Here is a 21,421-nt window from a genome sequence, read left to right as displayed (position 1 = left end):
CGTATTCTACAGAAATGTAGAAAACTGGATTTGATGTAATCTATTGGCAAACATAGTTCCTGAGAGGGGAGATAGGCTACCAAAAATTTTGACCTAGGTTGACTTCTTTTTTCCATGCAGGATGGTCTAAACTAAATGATTCTTCTTTTAGGGATTGAGGGCTTTGACCTTATACTTGTCCTGCTGTCGACAGACAGCCATCAGGGGTAACCCGTTGGGTAGCCCTAGCCTTGGTATACAGCATCAAATTGAGAAACCCTTATTCATATTGGAAATCATGGAGTTGGAATGTAGGATCTGTGTCTGTCTCTCACTCCCCCTCTCCCTTTGGTGGCAGGCTGGTTATAACACATCAGCCATCAGCGGTGCCAATATAGAATCAGAGATTCTTGTCCTGTGTTCTGGTGACCACAGCACTGTCATGGGGGTCAGGGTGAAATAAGACTTTAGAGCTGATTTTTAATTCTTCATTCTCAAAAGTTTGTGTGAGAGTTGTCCATTTTTAAGGGACTTTGGGAGCATCATACTGCTACATTGGGTACATGATGACATTCTTTGTGCCCTGAGACTGTTCCAGAGCCCAGAGTACTCAGTAATAATGATGTCTCTGATATAAGACATACACATAGGGGCCTATAATGGTTTGGGCACTTGTCTGGATTTTATATAGAGCATGGAACTGGCTGGTAGCAGAGGAGAAGAGGATGCAAACTCTGGGTTGAGGATGGAAGAGAGCCACCTGTGCACTGCTACCTTCCTGATGATCTTACGTTTGGTTCTCAAACAATTTATATGTTAATGTCTCGTATCTTTGCGAGGGCTTGTTTGCCTCCCACCTTACCAACCCACCCCAAGAAAGTTTTCTACATAACTTTAGAATTATGTAGAAAACTTCCTTCCAAGTACCAGATGTTAAAAATATTTTGACTTCTGATGGCACATTTTCTTCTTGTCTTAGTTTGGGCAGCCATAACACAATGCCAGAGATTGAGTGGCTTAGACAACAGAAGTTTATTTTCTCACAGTTCTGGAGGCTAGAATTCTGAGCTCAAGGCACCAGCATGATCAGGTTCTGGTTGAAGATTCTCTTTCTGGCTTGCAGATGGCTGCCTTATACTTGAATCCTCACATGGCAAGAGAGACAGCAAGCACTCCAGAGCCCCTTGTTATAAGGATGCAAATCCCATCGTGAAGGCCCCATCCTCATGCCCTCATTTAAACCTAAGTATCTCTAAAAGGCCTCTTCTCCAAATACCATCATGTTGGGGGTTAGGGCTTCAACATATGAATTTGAGGGAACACAGTTCAGCCCACAGCACTTGTCTTTATTGTTCTGATTATAAATGTTACACAGTACTTCATTGGTTATAAAACACACCATTATTTTGGGTACGGCTAAGGAAGAAAGAACTGCTGTCAATTAAATTGACATACTTTATTACTTAAAATGTTACACTTTACTGAAGATTTCCTTTCTTTACAAAGTTATTTTTACATATCTCAATCTTTTTCATAAAATGGGAGGAAAATGAAATAAGTTGGTTAAGGTATTTCAAGTTTATGTTCAGAACCTGATTCTTCTAAATAATTTTTTTCACCTAGTTGTCAATACTCATTTTTCTTCATATGACATCATCTTCTCTACCATTATAGAGCATTGATGTTGCAACATTTTTCTGAGCCCTTCACTGTTTTCTCCAGGACTTTTCTTCCAAGCTGCAGGTCATGCATTCTGCAAGTTTGATGCCATTCTTTCATGATCTGAGAAGGAGGTTTTAATGGAAGGCTTTCAGATAAAATTCAGGGCTCTTATTCCTTCCACGTGGACTTTAAGTGATCTGTTGACTGAAACCTGGAGGAGGTTATCATTGTCTAGTCACTCTACCAGATGTAATAACATAGGTTTGCATGGTCAGTGCTTGCCAGGTTGCAACCATTCCTTGGCTGGTAGCAATTTTAAGGTGCCACCAACTGTTATATCCATTTTGGTTTTGGAAAAGTTAAAGTCAGAATAAATATGGGCCTTTGATCAATGCCCAGTATAATATGTGCTCATTGTAGAAAATTTGTAAAATACTGATAAAGAATATCCTGGGGTTTTTTCTTAATTCTTATCTTTTGCTTTATCCTTTTTAATGTCATTACTCTTTGAAAAATGCCTAAGAGTCTATTGTACCAATATACCATGATTTTGTTTGGGTGAATTTTGGTTACATGTTTTTCTCATTCATTAAAGAAAAAACCCTCTGGAAAATATGTATCTTTGTATAAATCTCTGATTATTTTAGTGGAATGTTTCTAGATAAGGAATTAATAGTGAAGGAGAGGAACTTTTCAGAAGCTCGTGGTACTTCTTGACAAATTGTTTTCCAGAAGGATTGTGTTGGTCGCCACCTGTGTAAGCAGTGTGTGAGTGTGCCTGCTTGCATGGCTCTTTCTAGAATTGGATATTTGTGGATTTTAATAATCTTTGTCAAGTTTGTAGGTTAAAACATGTATTTGTTTTTTTTTAAATTTTTATTTATTATTATTTTTCTTTAGCGGTATGCGGGCCTCTCACTGTTGTGGCCTCTCCCGTTGTGGAGCACAGACTCCAGACACGCAGGCTCAGCGGCCATGGCTCACGGGCCCAGCCGCTCCATGGCATGTGGGATCTTCCCGGACCAGGGCACGAACCCGTGTCCCCTGCATCGGCAGGCGGACTCTCAACCACTGCGCCACCAGGGAAGCCCCTGTATTTGTTTTTAATTAGCATTTCTTTGAGATCGGAAGACCTCTTTAAATATTTAGTGCCCATTTATAGTTCCTCTTCAATAATTGTCTTTTTATGTCCTTGTACATTTTTTCTGTTGGGAATGTGAGAGACTCTTTAGTTTGATTCTTCCCTTTTCCAAGTGTGGCCCTGGTGTGTAGTAGTGGGGTTTCCTTATAAAGTTACTGGTAGGGGAATTTTCCTTGAAGTTGCTGAAAGTCACATTGCCTGTCTTCAGTGGGTAGCAGTGTCTCCTGCATTATTAAAAATTTCATGTCTGTGCTGAGGCTAGATATCTGCTAGTCTGACTGACTTATATTTAAGAAATTTGTTTTATAGAGAAACCAAAATAAAGACATAAAACCAACACAAATGAGTCATTAGGTTTTCCACAGTACCTAATAACATTCTACCTCTGTACATACACAGTCAAAGAAGTCTAAGCGCTTCCTGCTCCCTGGATGTGCTGGGAGCCCTCATCCTGTGAGTTTCTGATAGCGGGCAGGGATAGTTCCAGACAGGAAAGCATCTCCTTAATAAATCGCTGTAGTCTTAAGTGTAAAAAACATTGTCCATGGCTTATATTCTTAGATTATTAGGTACATGGATGGTTTTTTTTTTCAAACTAAGCTAAAGTAATGAAATAAAGGGTTTTAGATCTAGAAGGACTTTAAGAAATTGAGTTCAGTGTCTTCAGTTTTTGAGAACTATTTGGAAAACATTGAGCAACTGCCCAAGGCCTTATAGCTCGTTAAAACAAAGATGTGGGCTCAAGGTATAGCTTTTTGACTCCAGACTAGTTCAGTTTCTACTATGTCTCTGGCTAGTTCCCTTATTTTTATCTCTAGCACTGAGTAAATATAAAGGAAAATACATCCCTGAGATAGAAGACAGTGAATTACTTTATAATTTCTCTCTCCAGGGCTACTTGTTTTGATTTTTTTTCCTTCTCTAGAAGTATTTTCCCCCCTCCCCAGAAAGTTTATTTCAGAAATTCTTACATGGCCTTAATCTAGATTCAGTAGCACTGTAATATCTCTTTCTTTTTCTGTATCTTAAAGCCCATTTCTGCTTGATGTCCTTGAGACTGTTATAAATCCATCCTTTTTTTTGTAAAGCCACTCAAACACGTAAATGTAATAATTAAATATACAATCATTAAAAAAGCTATACAATGGTATTAAAATTACAGATACCCCCCATTTCTTCTCTGCTTCCATTTTTGCTCCCCAAAGGAAATTAATGTTAATGGTTTATTTGATCTTTCTAGATATTTTCAATGCATATATGTGTGTATGCATGCATAATGTACATGTATAGATCCTTAAGAAAACCGATAGACTTTACAGTGTGTTTTATTTTGTAAGTTACTATGTTGACTGAATACATTTTTAGACATATTTTCATATCAGCACATACTAATATATAGGCTTTTAAAAAGTTTCTCAGTGTTACATTAGACAGATATTCTGTAACTTGTTTTATTATTCCCTTTGATGGTTTTATCTTTTTCGTTGTCGTTACAATCAATACTAGAGTAAATATCCTTCTGCCTAACTCCCTGTCCTTTCATAAGGATAGTTGTAAGAAAAATTGTTGGTTAATAAGTTTATTCATTTATAATTTTCCTAAATTTTGTCAAATTGCCCTTCATAAAGGTGCCAGTAAATTTACAGTTGCACCTTCAGTATGTGAGAATGCTTGTTTATTCACATGCTTATCAGCATAGGTTATAATCAAACTATCAATATTTCATCTTGTCCAGTATAATAGGCAAAAGTGATATCTCATTGTTTTAATTTTGCAATTCTTTAGAGTGAATCCAAAGGCATTTTTATATGTTTATGGGCCATTTGAAGCCACACTGCCTGGATTGGTATCCTGGCTCCATAGTTTAGTAACTGTGTGAACTTGAGCAAATTACATAACCTTTCTGTGCCTCATGGGTCACTTATGATGATTATATGAGTTAATATTTATAAAGTACTTAAATCCATGCTTGGCAGATAGTATATAAGTATTTGACAAAAATAAAATTTACATTTCTTTCTTTGTCCTGCCTGTTCATTTACCTGATTTTCTGTTGGTTTCAATAGGTGTTTTAATATTTTGTTAAGTGGTTAACCATTGATTGTTTACTAGCTAGAGTTCTAAGCAAGTGAAACATGTCATGTTTAGTTTTGAATTATAAAACCTAAGAAGATTCATCTAACTCAGACTTCATTTTTTATAGGATTAAGGGAAGGATTTTGTTTTAATTCTGTAAGTTCAGTGTTGAAAAGTGACTGAGGTTATAAGGCATTATTTCAGGGAGGTCGGCTTTCTTTCCCTGCTTTGTGTGAGAGTTTTGATGCTGTTAATCTGATTAAACCTCCTTACATCCTTAGCTCTAAGATTCTGAAGATTAAGAGATTCTGGGGTTTTCCCCCCTCTATCCATTAAATTGTTACCATGGTTATTGGGCTCCCCAAACAGTACCTCAAATTCCTTCTGATTTATGGAAGCGGCATCTTAAAGATGAATAAGCACTCTGCTGGTTTGGCTTCAGGAAACTTAGGTAAGAGTTCCAGTTTGAATGTACCTACTAGTTCTCTTTGAAAAAGTTGTTTCATTTTTCTGAACCTCAGTTTTCTTGCCTATAAAATGAAGGTAGCAGGGACTTCCCTGGTGGCGCAGTGGTTAAGAATCCACTTGTCAATGCAGGGAACACCGCTTTGAACCCTGGTCCAGGAAGATCCCACATGCCGTGGAGCAACTAAGCCCATGCGCCACAACTACTGAGCCTGCCCTCTAGAGCCCGTGAGCCACAGCTACTGAGCCCGTGTGCCTAGAGCCTGTGCTCCACAACAAGAGAAGCCACTGCAATGAGAAGCCTGTGCACTGCAATGAAAAGTAGCCCCTGCTCACCGCAACTAGAGAAAGCCCGCGTGCAGCAACGAAGACCCAAATGCAGCCAAAATATAAATAAATTAATTAATTAAAAAAAATGAAGGTAACAGTCTCTATCTGTGTCATAGAGTAATTACGAGGGTCAAATGAAAGGAAGATTTGTTTTTTTTAAAACTTCAGGCATGATGATGATAAAGGGAATTTGTTTTGTTTTTCGTTCACATAGTATCTGTTTTGGGGAAATAAAATATACAGGTATTTGAATTTACATGGAGAGTTTTTGATACTCGAACGTTGTGAGGGGCAGGTGAGATATTTTTCTTCAAGGTATTGAAGAAACTAGGAAGTGAACTGCAGTTCATCAGGAAGTGAATCCCCTGGGGTAAAATGTGGCAGTACTAATAAAAGTTGCTCTTTGAGTGTTTACTGTGTATCAGATAGTGTGCTGCATGCTTATAAACAGTAGCTGATTAGTGGAGGTTAAGGAACTAGCTTAAGACTAAACAGCTGCTAAGTGGCAGAGCCCGGATTTGAATCCAGTTTGTCTTTCTGTCTCCAAAACCTTATGATCAGGACAGTATAGCAGCCAGGTTGCATGGGTTCAATTCCCAGGTCAAGTTGATTAACCTCATTGTTTCCATTTTTACGCCTGTAAAATGGTGATGATGACAGCATCTCCCTCTGAGGGTTGTTGGTTGTCCCTAGGATTCAGTGAGTTAAAGTGCTTGGAACAGTGCCTGGACCATTGTAAGCATTTCATAAATGTTTGCTCTTATTATAATTGATGGTAATTTCTGTACCCTTCTGGCTTCTTTGTTTCTGCCCCTTGACCCTCTCCTTTTGGCTTTAGGCCAAAATGGCGGCATCTCAGATATTTTTGTCTCCTTGGTTCCCTTGTCTGTGTGGCACACACGGCCCGGGCCATTCCATCTGGTGCAGGAGGAGAGAGTGTGGTAGGCCTGCCCCTAGTGGAGTGCTGTGGGGCAGTTGCTGCAACCGTCTGGGGTGGCATGTGTTTGCTGGGAGGGAGGAGGGGGAGGAATGTGAGGCCAGACTGCAAGGATCCACCACCAGCATTCTGCGAAGAGAAGCTGTGTGCACTCAAAGTGGGTGTACCTGTGAGACTCAGTACTCACCTCGGCTTTACAAGAGCAGGCTCTAGTGCAGCGATTACTAAACCTGGCTAGTTCATCCAAGGCACTTGTGACTCAGATTCCTACCAGACCTACTGCATTACTCACCGTGGTGGGACTCAGGCTTCTGTAATTTTTTTTTTTTTTTTTTTTTAATGGTTTTTGAGTGGTTAGCCAGGTTCGGGAGCCGCTGGCATGCCATTTGTTCCTGTGTCTGTGCAGGACCAGCTCCAGCCAACCTTGGCAGGGGTATGTGTATATGACTTGGAAAACTCCTAGGAAAAGGAGCTCCCCCACTATCTAGTAGACTCTGTTCTTGGCAGCCCTATAAAGATGAATTTGAAATACAGGTATACGAGCAGATGAGTGAAAGGATTCTATTACAGAAATAACAAGGGGCAGAATTTGATCAGAGTAATTTGTCAGTATATTTTATTTGGTTCTTGTGTTTATGCAGATTCCTCATCAACACTTGCTTATTCTCACACTTGCAAGTTAGATACACAAAAACGAATAGCCATTGAATATAATTTTGATGTTTAATTGTTTTTAATTGAAGTATAGTTGATTTACAATGTAATTTCTGCTGTACAGCAAAGTGACTCAGTTGCACATATATGTATATTTTTTAAGATTTATCATTTATTTATTTTTGGCTGTGTCAGGTCTTAGTTGAGGCATGTGGGATCTTTGTTGAGGCATGCAGGATCTTTCATTGCGGTGCGTGGGCTTCTCTCCTTTAGTTATGGAGTGTGGGTTTTCTCTTCTCTAGTTGTGGTGCATGGGCTCTTTAGTTGTGGCGCACAGGCTCCAGGGCGTTTGGGCTCTGTAGTTTGCAGTACGTGGGCTCTAGTTGAGGCACACGAGCTCAGTAGTTGTGGTGTGCGGGTTTAGTTGCTCTGCGGCATGTGGGATCTTAGTTCTCTGCCCAGGGATCGAACCCATGTCCCCTGCACTGTAAGGTGGATTTTTTAACCACTGGACCACCAGGGAAAGTCCCTATACATTCATCTTTATATTCTTTTCCATTATGGTTTATCCCAGGACAGATATATATATGTTATTTATTTGTTTGTTTAACTAGTCATTTATTTACAGTGTTGTTAATTTGTCATGCAGCCTTATAGAAATTGTTAGAGGGCTGTTTTCCCAGTGATACTCAGAATGAATTAAGTAATGCACATTCCATTTTATATTTGAGAAATCATGATTAGAGTGGAATGTTAATATGGTTAGCTGGAGTGAGACAATATTGACATTGTTGCTAAGATATTTTACCAGACATGTCATTGAGGCTGCTGCTTCAGAAACTGAGCAATGCTGTTTTCTTTTTTTTCCTCCCTCCCTCCCTCCTTTCTTTCTTTTTATTTTATTTATTTAACTATTTATTTATTTATTTTTGGCTGCATTGGGTCCTTGTTGTGCGCGGGCTTTCTCTAGTTGCAGTGAGTGGGGGCTACTCTTCTTTGTGGTGTGCGGGCTTCTCATTGCAGTGGCTTCTCTTGTTGCGGAGCACGGGCTCTAGGCGCGTGGGCTTCAGTAGTTGTGGCACGTGGACTCAGTAGTTGTGGCACGTGGGTTCCGTAGTTGTGGCTCATGGGCTTAGTTGCTCCGCGGCATGTGGGATCTTCCCAGAGCAGGGCTCGAACCCGTGTCCCCTGCATTGGCAGGCGGATTCTTAACCACTGCGCCACCAGGGAAGCCCCCTTCCTTCTTTCTTTTGTGATGGTGGTGATGGTAGTGATGGAGCAGGAATATAACAAATAAAATGACAGAGTCAAAGAGTGAAAAGTCATCTCATTCTCTCCCCTACTCCCTGCTCCCCAGTACAGGTCTGAAAGGGATCTTGATAAAAAGCCACATGTACACAATTGATTTATTCTGCTGCTTTCTAGAATGTATACTGAGTTGGTTGTATTGTATTTTTAATCTGTTTGTGGGGGAGAAACTTTAAATGCTGCTTAGAAACTTTGAGGCATTTTCCCACAAATGTTTATAGGTCCCATTTTCCTTGTAAGGAGTTGAAGCGGGATAAATGGCACTGCTCCGTGTACTCTCCCTTTCTCTTGTAACGAGGCCTGTTGGCAGACAGTTTTGCTGACGGGACTGCCAGAGTTTGGACTTGAGTAGTTAGTGAGGGGTGGTGTGCTGGCTATGGTATTGTTCTAAAAGTCTTTTTCCCTCCACTTATTTTTCCACCCCCAAAATGTCAGCATGTCCAGTATGACAGAATGTTTCTGATGATTATTATTCAGAGAAACATGACTTGCTAAATTATCTGTAGATGATAGTCAGAATTCCTTAAGCACCAACAGCACTCCATGTTCGTTATGCACCTTGGTCAGGGGATCCACATGGTGTGGGAAGGCAGACCAGGGTAATGCCGTGATTGGGAATTCTGACTGTGGTCTCAAGTCTGCCTGGGTTCAAATCTGGATCTACCGCTTACAGGCAACTTACTTAGCTTCCCTTAGCCTTAGTTTCCTCCTCTGTAACTAGGGGGCAGTGACAGCGTTTACTTGCAATGGAATACGTTGAAAAAATTAGCTAATGGATATAAAGTGCTTAGCAGGGGGTCTCTTACATCAAGTAAGGTCTTAATAATGGTTAGCTTAATCACCCTCATTATTAGGGCAGATATATTCAATGAGCATACACATATCGTTAAAACAGAAAACTCATAATCAATCCTGATGTGTTACCCGGGTACGTACTTAATGTGGAGCTCGAGGGTAAGCGAGCTCTGATAGTTATGGTGGCGCTAGGTGTGTAATCGAGGGTGGAGGATGGCTTTAGGAGTTGGATATCCAGTGTGTCATTACAGTCCCCAGGGCTGCCTCATGGCACAGTTCTGGGGCACTGTCACATAGATGTGTGATATGGGGACGGTGGTCCTTCCCTCATCATTCCTCAGTCACACCCACCCCCTCCCAAGGAAGTTCTGTGTAAAAAGTGGAGTTTTCTATGTTTTTATAAATAAGAGGATATATTCACGTTGCCAGTTTTTAGTTTAAGGCTAAGAGAAGGATTAATTTTTTGGAGATTGGAAGTTAAAAGCAGAGAAAAGTGTAGACAGAGCTAGGGCAGTGAGGTTCCTTTTGACTACTTTGAAGTAAACAGTTGAACCTTGAACAACATGGCAGGGGGTGTGGTGACCCTCCCCGCAGTTGAAAATCTGCATATAACTTATAGTCAGCCCTCTGTATGCGTGGTTCCTCCGTCTCTGCAGTTCCACATCCGTGCATTCAACCAACCACAGGTTGTGTAGTACGGTAGTTTTTACTATTAAAAAAAAAACAACTGTGTATAAGTGGACCCACGCAGTTCCAACCCATGTCGTTCAGGGGTCAACTGTACAGGGTAGGGAACTGGATCTTGGACCACACAGCGGGTGTCACAGGAAGCCGGTCCGTAGCTTCACTGTGGGAATAATCAACAAGGAAGAACATCCTCGATCAGTAAGACCTGGGAGATAAATGACTGTGGACAGTTTGGGCTAGATGGATGAGGGCAAATCAGCCAGGTGGATTAAGTAAAACCAGTGGGCATAGTTAGAAGAGCCTGGATAAAGGAAAAGTGAGCCCTCCTTCCTGAAGAAAGGAACTCATGAGAGCAGGAACTTGACTGGTATCCAGTGGAAGGGCTTGCTGGGAAACCTCTGGAAGTAAAAGGAGATAGATAAAAATTTATGTGTTACATAAATGTTTAATGGAAAAGTGTGTTTTGTCTTATAAAACATTCTCGTTATGAAAATGTCAGAACATACGTCAACCTTAAAATGTAAAAGGAAGGGAAAAATCCATTGATAGTTCCCACCCTCTTAGGAATAACCATATCAACGTTTTATTGAATTTCCTTCTAGTTTTTGGTGGTGCATATTATTTTCCCATTGTCATCATATGGCATATACAAAATTGTGCACATTAGGGCTTCCCTGGTGGCGCAGTGGTTGAGAGTCCGCCTGCCGATGCAGGGGACATGGGTTCGTGCCCCGGTCTGGGAAGATCCCACATGCCACGGAGCGGCTGGGCCCATGAGCCATGGCTGTGAGCCTGCGCGTCCGGAGCCTGTGCTCCGCAACAGGAGAGACCACAACAGTGAGAGGCCCGCGTACCGCAAAAAAAAAAAAAAAAAATTGTGCACACTAGCTTAAATGTTTATCCTGCATGTTTGAAAAATGATCCTGTGGTAAACTTAAATGCCTCTTTTTTTGTTAATTTCAGTTCCTTGGCAATGAAAATGGTCATTGTGGTGGTGTGTGCTACTCTTCTTCTTTGGGGTGCGTTATAAGAGAGCTTTCCTTGCCCAGTGTCACAATCATGTAGAAAATGTTAGCCATTGTTAGCAAGTTCTGGCACAGGGCGCTATTGTTTTAAGAGGTCACCAGATAAAGAGGTTCTTTCTGGGGACTTCCCTGGTGGCGCAGTGGTTAGGAATCCGCCTGCCAATGCAGCGGACACGAGTTTGAGCTCTGGTCCGGGAAGATCCCACATGCCGCAGAGCAACTAAGCCCGTGTGCCTCAACTGCTGAGCCTGCACTCTGGAGCCCGTGAGCCACAACAACTGAGCCCACGTGCTGCAACTACTGAAGCTTGCACGCCTAGAGCCCGTGCTCCGCAACAAGAGAAACCACCGCAATGAGAAGCCCGTGCACCGCAACAAAGACCCAACACAGCCAAAGATAAATAAATTTATAAAAAAAAAAATTCTGCACCATGGGGTAAAGGATATGGTTTGAAAAACTCATTTCCTGAGTGAGAAGGGAGTGGAAGCAGAAGAGGGACAGTTGAGTGAAGTGTTGAAGGCTGGGCATGAGTTATAGTTTATTTTTCCCCCCACTCGTAATGTTCCCACTGTTGAGTAGTTAATTTTGATTCTTAAGTAACTTTTTCCTCAAAAAGGATAAATGGGCTGGGTGTTTTCTGAGCCTTTGAGTACCTGAGAATGTTTTTTGGTTGGTGTTGCACTTGATAGAAAACTTGGTTTGGCTTTATGAGGTTTGGTCATGCTCTTTGCTCCCTCAGGTTTCAAAGATACTGCTTTTTGGCTTTCGGCTCTTGATGTTGGAGAAGAGAAGTGTTGTGAGTGGAATTGTGTCCCTCCAAAAAGAAAAAGTTGAAGTCCTCACCCTTGATACCTGTGAAAGTGACCTTATTTGGAAGTAGGGTCTTTGTAGACATAATCAAATGAAAATAAGGTCATAATAGATTAGGGTGGGCTCTGCTGTAGGGACTGGTGTCCTTAGAAGAGACCCAGACACAGGGAAGTATGACATGTGATTATGGAGGTAGAGCTTGGAGTGATGTGTCTACAAGCCAAGGAACGTTGAGGATTGTAGGCAACACCAGGAACTAAGAGAAAGGCATGGACCATATTCTCCCCTAGAGTTTTCAAAGAGAGCATGACCCACCTGACATGTGGATTTTGGACTTACAGCCTCCAGAAATGTGAGAATAAATTTCTGTTGTTTAAATAACCCAGTTTGTGGTACTTTGTTACAGCAGCCCTAAGAACTAATTGAAGACGTCTGAGGGCAGTTGGGTTCTAGGTTCTGGTTCCTTTGAAAGTCTCTGCAGTTTTGTTTCCCCTTAATTATTTTTATAAAACTATATACTTACCTGGATGCTTGTGATCCTTTTTTTTTTTTAAACTATCAACTTAAAGTTTTGCCAGGATACGTCTAGGTATGGGTCTCCCTCTAGGGAAACAGCCTAGAGCACTGTGAGTCCTTTTTTTTTTTTTTTTTTTTTGCCATTGGCCTTAGCAACATATTTTTTTGAAGTATAGTTGATTTACAGTGTTGTGCTAATTTCTGCTGTATAGCAAAGTGACTCATTTGTACACATATATACATTATTATTTTTTTAATTTATTATTTTTTTTGCGGTACGCGGGCCTCTCACCGTTGTGGCCTCTCCCATTGTGGAGCACAGGCTCCGGACGCGCAGGATCAGCGGCCATGGCTCACGGGACCAGCTGCTCCGCGGCATGTGGGATCTTCCCGGACCGGGGCACGAACCTGCGTCCCCTGCATCGGCAGGCAGACTCTCAACCACTGCGCCACCAGGGAAGCCCTATACATTCTTTTTTATATTCTTTTCCATTATGGTTTATCCCAGGAGATGGGATATAGTTCCCTGCACTGTACAGTAGGACCCTGTTGTTTATCCATCCTAAATGTAATAGTTTTCATCTACTAACCCCAAACTCCCAGTCCATCCCTCTCCCTCCCTCCACCCCCTTGGCAACCACAAGTCTGTTCTCTATGTCTGTGAGTCTGGTTCTGTTTTGTAGATATGTTCCTTTGTGCCATATTTTAGATTCCACATATAAGTCATATCATATGGAATTGTCTTTCTCTTTCTGACTTCACTTAGTATGATCATTTCTAGGTGCATCCATGTTGCTGCAAATGGCATTATTTCTTTTTTATGGCTGAGTGGTATTCCATTGTATGTATTCTTTATCCATTCATCTGTCGACGGACATTTAGGTTGTTTCCATGTCTTGGGTATTGTGAATAGTGCTGCTGTGAGCATTGGGGTGCGTGTATCTTTTTGAATTATGGTTTTCTCTGGGTATATGCCCAGGAGTGGGATTGCTGGATCATATGGTAGTTCTATTTTTAGTTTTCTGAAGAACCTCCATAGTGTTTTCCATAGTGGCTGCACCAACTTGCATTCCCATCAGCAGTGTAGGGGAGTTCCCTTTTCTCCACACACTCTTTAGCATTTGTTATTTGTAGACTTTAATGATGGCCATTCTGAGGCGGGTCCTTTTTTAATTTGCAAACCTCAATTCAGAAAAGATTGTTTTTTTTTTCCTTTGAGTTTTAAAAATTATTTTGTGCTTGTTTCTCCTCAGAAATACCTTTGTTTTCCATATCTGTAATCTTTTCTTGCGTCATGAAAATGTTTGCCCCTTCCCCCTACATCCTGGGGACACCTCCTCAAGCTTGTTCTTTATCAGTGAGTGGACTTTCTGTAGTGTTAGTTCTACTCTTTATGCCTGAAATGTGGATAATAATCGGCTATTGCTTTTGAAACGTCCTTGCTTTTCTTCCTCTTTAATATTAGTCTATACTAATCAAAAAAGAAATGCCATATGAAGGGTATAGAGGCCATGTCCCCCTATATTCTATTGAGGGTGACAAGCAGTTCACTGAATTTTTATCTCAGCCTTCTTTGTTTGAATCTTCAAAAAGATAGCCCCTTTCCTTTTGCTAATAAGCTACATTCTCCTCAGTCTCCCACCATTTATTATTTTGAGGGAGGTGTTTAGGGAGTTGGCTTTTCATGGAAAGAGAAAAGATCTCATCAGCTCTGTTCTATCTACTGGAGTCAGTTGGTGTCTGCTGGTGGCTATAGGGGGAGATGCTGGAGCCAACACTGGGGCGGGGGATGGATGTCTCCCCGTCCTGTGGGCTGAAGCCTGGTTAGGCCACCAATTGTTGCAATGAAAACAAAGGATGCTCCACTGTCATCCTTAAAATTACTAGGGATTCTTTGCTTTTCTGGCCCTCCCTTATCTTTTGGAGTAGACTTTGCGCTTGTGAGTTGTTGTCTTTTACTTTGTAGTTACAGGTATTTTATCGGGTGTTGGGAGGGCTTGTTAGCCACATACAATAGTTTAAAACAGAAACGGGAATTCTTGCTTTTACCGCCCGCACCCTGCCTCTCCCCACCACTGGCTGCTTCCCTGTTCCTCCTACCGCTGTATTCCTAGGTCCCATCCTGCCTTATTCCTTTCCCTTTTAGCCTCTCCTTATTCCCCTACCCCCCATCTAACAGGTCCCCATGCCTACCCCTCCCTCATCTTGCCCTCTCCCTGGCAGACCTGGTGTTTCCTTAGGGCCCTGCATTATCCTGTGTGAGCTGCTTCCACGAGTGCGCCCACACTCCACCCACAGCAGCAGAGATGACCAGGACATGAAAGAGCCAGGGTGCAGAGTGAGGAGAGAGGAAGATTGTGCTGCACAGTGGGAGCGGGAATGCTTGGGGCTGCCGAGAGTCCCACCTCTTTCAGACTACGGCCCTGGGGCTCTTCTTACTCACCTGTCCTGTGTCCACCTCCGTCAACCAGAAACAAGCTCACCTCCGACCAGTCAGCACGCACACCATCACTTTGAACAGTCTTTGTGGAAGGGAGCTTCATCTCGCCCACTTGCCAAGTTAGGCCATAGGGTGTGGCCCAGTTAGACTTAAGATCTTCATATCCACACCTGGCTCAATCCTAGGAAACGTAGATTTAAAATATTTATAGGAAACGTATGCACATAGCAAAAAATGTAAACCATTTAAAAGTGTATATACTTCCCATCCGTGTTCCCAGTTGGTGAGTTCCTGTTCCCAGAGGCAACCACTGCTCCTGGATCCTGTGTGTTCTTCTTAGAGACCTTCCATGCATGTACGAGTGTGTATGTTTACATTATTTATATACACATAAAAAAACATACAGCGTGTGCACACGTGTATATAAACACAGGTGTGTATATATACATACACTCAAGGAATGCATGTTGTGCATAAGGGGAACATTTATTTAATCATCTACATGATTATTCCCTCAAGTTTCTTTTCCTTTTCATCTACCTCCCACCCCTCCCTCCCTACCCCTTATCTTGTAATAGGAACACAAAACGTTTCAGATCTTTTTGACCACTTTCTTGTGGTCTCACAATCTTTGGCGGTTCTCGTTCCTGGCTGTATGTGAGAATCACCTAGTGAGGTTTCACTCACGACTGGTGCCCAGGCTGCACCCCAGAGCACTCGCGACAGCCTTCCCGGGAAGGGTTCGGGCTCCCTTCTGTGGCAGGGCTGGGAACTCCTGCTCCAGTCCTGTGCAGCGGGCCTGGTAGATCTCAGAGTCCAAGTGTGGAGCGTTTGACAGGACCCATGGACTTGGGGAATGAGTTTATCCCAACAAGGAGATGTAGGATAATGAATTCCACGCAGATTTAAGATGAACCCTGAACCCGGGTTGCTTTTGGCCACAGTTGCCCCACAGCTACCTTCATCACCTGGCCACGTAGAGTGTCAGGATTCTGTCCTGTGTGGTGGGAATGGCATTCAGCACATCCACCCCAGGCAGAGAGAGCAGGCCCGGAGGCTGCGAGAGTTAATGAGTTTACAGTATAAAGTGAAAGAAGAGGAAACTATTTAGGGTGCTTGATGACTGAACATCTATCTCGGATCTACTTTGCCTGTATGGTGACAGCATAAGGTGTGACTGAAAGAAAATTAATGAACACTGGGCCTGGGTGCCTCCCAAATGGAGTGCTGTGGAGCTAATTAAGCAGCCAGCATGAAAAGTGAAAATAGGTGCGGGAACAGGTTTCTTCTCACAGTGGCCGGGTGCTGTGTGCGTGTAGACCTACCTAGACTATTTCTGATCTTCCCTGTTAGGTATACAAAACGATATAATGTGGAAAGGCATCTCTCAGTAGCCTTTCCTTAGGGGAGCAGTGCCGAGAGAATGGACTCTGGATCGCACTGCCTGGGGTCAGACCTGACTCTGCCATTTGCCGGAGTCCTTGGGCGAGATACTTGATGCTTTCCGTGCCTCAGTTTCCTCACTGAAGGAGGGACATAATACTAGCACCTACCTTCATGAGTTGGCTGCAATGATACAAAGTGCCTGAAACCCTGTCCTAACACATAGTATATCTAAAAAAGCATTTATTATGTTAAAGTGCACCCTCCGGGGCTTGGGAGTGGGAGTGTTTCTGAGGTCATATACATATTCTTAAAGCTCAGAATCTCTTGCATGGCAACATGCCTTAAAGGGAAAACTTTGACAATTAGAGAGGAAATGCCAGTCTGTTTACTCATCTGTTTTGGAATAAAGTACATTTGGTTCTGTAACCCTTGAGTATTAAGAATAAAACTGTGAGGATAGTCTTTACTGAGCTCTGTTTAGAACCCACTTGGAGTTTTGAAGACAAAAGGGTAAACTTGTCCTATTGACCAGATTTTTCTGTACTCTGGAGTTAGCTGCTTTGTTGCCTCTCAGCAGTATTGTTTGAGAATTAGTCATGACTGTGTGAATAATGTTTTGGAAAATTGCTTTCTTGGATACATTAATCTTTCTTTTTGAAAATGCACATTAACAATCAGCTCTGGCTGGGTAGTTGGGGAGATCCTATAAGATGTAAAGCGGTTTAAAGTGCTTTCAGTTGCAGAGAGAAACTTCTGAGGGTTTCAAAAATGATACTGGATCTTGCGGGAAGAAATTTTTTCCAATTTTCTAGGTTTCTGTAAATATATATGAGTTATATGGTCGTAAAGCGTTATGATGGAAAATATGTTTAAGAAACATGAGAGCACTCCCAGGCAGGGACTGCACAAAAGAAGCCCTAACACATTTAATGCCCTAGTTAAATGTATTGCACAAGTCCCGTTTTCTGGAACTGGATAAACAGAACATCTTTTCTCTTTCTATTCTAAGCTTCCATTCCCCCCTCCTCCATCTAGCCACTTCAATGGCACAATAAATGGAAATCTTACTTCCTGCATCTGCAGACCTATTTACCTGAATGTCTAAGCTCACCCTTGCCTTTCTCAGATCTACTCTTTTTGAAATGCAGTTTTACTTTCATCTCCCTGGCTTCGTTGCCCTCATTTTTTTTTTTAAGCCTTCCTTAATCCTGCACTCCATGCACTTTAATCTGTAATGTTGGACATTGCCACTCTGCATAGCCGCCTTTAAACACTCATCATCTCCCAGGTTCGCATTTTCTGCCATTATGAGTTTAAATCCCTTTTCACAGCCTGTAATAGTGGAAAAAATTAAAAAAGAACTGTTATCACAAGCTATTTCTGCCAATTTAAAAAGCCTTATTGGATGGCTTTATCCCCTTTGATAATTCTATTATCTTTGCAAACTATGACTTGGATTTAGTTTTTGCACGTGTGAGTAAGTATATATGTATGTGTATATACTTTTATTTATTACGTATATCCGTATGTGTATTTATATTTATTACAAACAGGAAGAACCTTATACCCTCATGCCCTTTCTGGTCTTTTATTTTTGAAACTCAGAGTTGGTGATTTTAAAATAAGAAAAGGTATGTGTGTGTGTATGTTATGTATATGAATGACAGAGACTGGGTGTGAGCTACAAAGCCTAAACTTTTATAGCAAAAATGTGCTGACCCCTTTATAGAATTAACTCATTCAATAACATGTCTATTTTGGGACTTCCCTGGTGGTCCAGTAGCTAAGACTCCGTGCTCCCAGTGCAGGGGGCCTGGGTTCGATCCCGGGTCAGGGAGCTCTATCCCACATGCCGCAACTAAGAGTTCACATGCCACAACTAAAGATCCTGTGTGCTGCAACTAAAGATCGCACGCAGCAATGAAGATCCCACGTGCTGCAACTAAGACCCGGCACAGCCAAATAATGTTTTTAACAAAATAAAAACATGTCTATTTTGAGTACCTCCTTTTTTTTTTTTTTTTTTTTTTTTTCAAAGTTAAGTTCTTAAATGTGTAGAGTAGTGAGTATGTTAGAGCATGAGCCAGCCACTTGGGGGGATTTTGGAAGTTCTAGCTGTGACCCTCCTCCTCACGGATAACCCCCATGCCCTGGCTTCTTGTCTGAGAACCTGTGTGATTGGACTAGGTGCTCTCTGAGAGTGAAAGCACGTTGGGGTGGATGTGAGTGTCCATGATGAATCAATGGGAAACACCTGCCAGAGGAACTGGAGGAGGTAGTTGATAATATGGTTTTCCTACCCTGGAAGGGATGCGTCGTTCTACCTGGCCTGGGCATTTCTGCTGCAGCAACAGGAAGGGGGACTGAGGTGTATTTCCCATCACTTAATTGAGGTGGGGAATAAAATAGGTCACAGTCAACAGAAAAACATGTATTCAAAGCTAAAAGAAATGTGCTGGCCACGCTGGTTGTTGCAGTGAGATGTTTTTAATTCCTCTTAAACCTCTTTAAGCATCTGTTGAGGAATGTTAAATCAACTGGAGGATTTCTGGTGTCATGTTGCCTAGAACCAATATTGTTTAGTCCTATGGATGCCCCAGGAGACTTTCACTTTCTGGCACTGGCGTCGGCATCCTTGTGATGCTCTTGGACTGACTTTGACCTGAACCCCTTGCCTGATGCAGTTAAAGCACCAGACTCCGAAGTGCTGTCTCCAGCTTCTAAGCCGCTGGATCACCCACTTCTTTGCGCCACCTGCTCATACATAAAACTCCTTTCCCTGCTTTGTGCCTTTCTGATAAAAGGAAGTTGGATGTTAGGGATCTGAAAAATAAACCAACAGAACAGCATGTTTGGGACTGATATTATGGTGAGATGTCAAAGTAAACTTGAAATAGAGATCCTTCCTCCCCAAACCCCACCTCTAAGTCCTGTTTTATTGCAGACCACATAAAATCAAAGTGCTGGAGCACAGCTGCTCCGAAAGCTGAAGGTCTTCATCGTTATGGCTTTCTTTGGAAACTCATCCCCACCAGACTTGCAGTTAATGAAAATATTTGCTTTGCTTGATATAAACAAAGTTTATGGGCAGAATTTGTAATTAGGAAACTCTTTAATTCTCTTTTACCCCTCAGTCCCCAATTTCTCTTGTGTCACTGAAGAATTCCAAGTATTTAAGAAAATAAACCCTCTCTCAGTAATGAGCTCATTGTTTTATTTCTGATGTTGTCATAAAAGATGCATTTCTCCCTCATTTTGTGTCCTCATCCAGATTAAGTGACCTGAAATCTGAGGTTTGTTTGTTTTCGGTCAGAGATACTCGTGTGTGAGTAGGAAAAGACAGTGCCTTGTCACAGCGCCTGCTCCCATCAGGCCATCCCATAGCTATTTGGGTACCCAGGTTGGTGATTTAGGCAGTGTAAGGGCAACCACAGGGCAGGGTAGCTTTCTTCAAGCCACATGGAAAACCAGTGTCGCCTCTTCAAGGCCCCCCACATTCTGTGTGTGTAACTCCCTGGGGCTGTGGGCTGTAGCCTCAATGCTTTCCAAGTTCTCGTCTGTCTCCTAGGGTTTCTTGTGACACATCCAGGGATCAGATGACCAGGCACCATTCTTGTAGGTACAGCACCTGCTTGCATTCCTAGATGAGACGGAGGTGGTGGTGGGGACTGGTCATGAGAACCTGATATTGGACCAGAGAAAACAACTGTCCCTTCAACTGTCCCAAGTCTCAGCATGGTGGACCTTCAGCCCCAGTGGGAGTTGGCATTGTGGTGCACCCCCTGTTCTGCCTTAAGATCTGTTTCCTCGCCAGACTGTTGAAGGGGAAGCAGCTAGGAAGCTTCACGCCCTGGCTTAAGACGCCAAGGAGGAGGTTTTTGAAAGATTTCAGGCTTGTCCATGGTGGCGTTAAGAGATTAGCTTCTGGGTCCTGGGCATTGGTGGTGATGGTATCTTATAGTGCAGGCTCGGGAAGCAGGGTGGGCAAGGGTTGTAAGAGGACCAGTGTGGGAGACACTTCAGTTCACTTGGACTTAGGAAGTAAGGATCTCCATTAACTCCTTCCTTCCTGCTTCCCTCCCTCATGGGCAGAAAGTCAATTTATTTGTCTTGGGTGTTGACATAATGTCCTTGTTTTTGAAAATTCTAGTGAGAGTTTCCTGGTAATTCTCGTTGTTTCTTCAAATGTCAGTCATTTGGATATTTAGTTTCCCAAGTTTATTAAAACCCCTTCAAGCATAGCTGGCCCAGCTGAGACTGAAATTACCTTTCTGATGGTGCCAACTTATGCCTTGCGGAACCTGTGGCTTTTCTGTTCACAGCTCTGCTTGTTTTGAGTTGCCTTTGAAAGCCATGCATGAGCCTGTTTGCCTGTTTTAAATGCCCCCTGGTCTGTGGAGGGGGTAACTCTCTACTTCACCGTGCCTCCTAACATGAAAAACAAGTACGGTGATGCCATTGGGAACTTGACACTTGGGGTTGCATCCTTTTTGAGTATTGTACACAAAGATCTGCAAAAATTGAGTTCCCACTTGGCTAGACAAACGGTTTAAGTTCAAATCCAGGCCTCGATTTTTCAGAGTCAGGAAGGCGTGGTAAACTTTCATCAGTTGGATAACTTTCATCAGAGAGAAAAGTTTGCTTGTGGAAAACTTTCTATACCTTTCCAGTTCTGCTGTATATAATTCAGAGCTTAAAGATGCTTTTTTAATCATCAGGAAAATGATTTACCTCTTCTTCTTGCAGCATCTCAGTTGCTTCTTTGTATATACCTGGGGGTAAGGAGGAAAGCATGTCATCTGAGTACTTGAGGACTGGCTGTATTTTTTCAGAGGTGCTGGTCCTAGCCGATGTAGTCCCTTCCTTGTGTCCTCTCTACACTGCAATTGCCTCCTCTGTATTTTTTTTTTTAAATACGTCTACCACCCTAGAATGTTTAATTTCCCCCCCCCCCCCACTTTTTTTGCTGCACCACGTAGCTCGCAGGATCTTAGTTCCCCAAGCAGGGATTGAACTGATGCCCTCGACAGTGAGAGAGCAGGGTCCTAACCACTGGACTGCCAGGGAGTTCCCTAGAATGTTTAATTTCGTTACAGTAAGCTTGTTTGTCCTTAAGTTCATTTAGGGGTTGAATACTGAGGAGAACCTGCTTCATCAGTGAGCCACGGTTCCAGTCGCATGACTAAGGGTTTGGGCTGCTTGAGTTGTAG

The 21,421-nt window shown here is 42.4% G+C and overlaps 1 protein-coding gene across 5 annotated transcripts in view; it reads left to right on the top strand.

Annotated features, from left to right (window-relative positions):
- Positions 1–21,421, top strand: part of TANC1 (tetratricopeptide repeat, ankyrin repeat and coiled-coil containing 1) — a 233,619-nt gene that overhangs the window by 81,748 nt on the left and 130,450 nt on the right. The gene's annotated exons all lie outside the window — the stretch shown is intronic.

The sequence above is a fragment of the Aethalodelphis obliquidens genome, unplaced genomic scaffold (genome assembly GCF_003676395.1).
Source record: "Aethalodelphis obliquidens isolate GAN/ISIS:26980383/991018 unplaced genomic scaffold, ASM367639v1 scaffold2, whole genome shotgun sequence".
In the NCBI taxonomy this organism is placed as follows: Eukaryota; Metazoa; Chordata; class Mammalia; order Artiodactyla; family Delphinidae; genus Aethalodelphis; species Aethalodelphis obliquidens.
The sequence above is the reverse complement of the archived record's forward strand: the minus strand, read 5'-3'. Positions and strand labels throughout refer to the sequence as shown.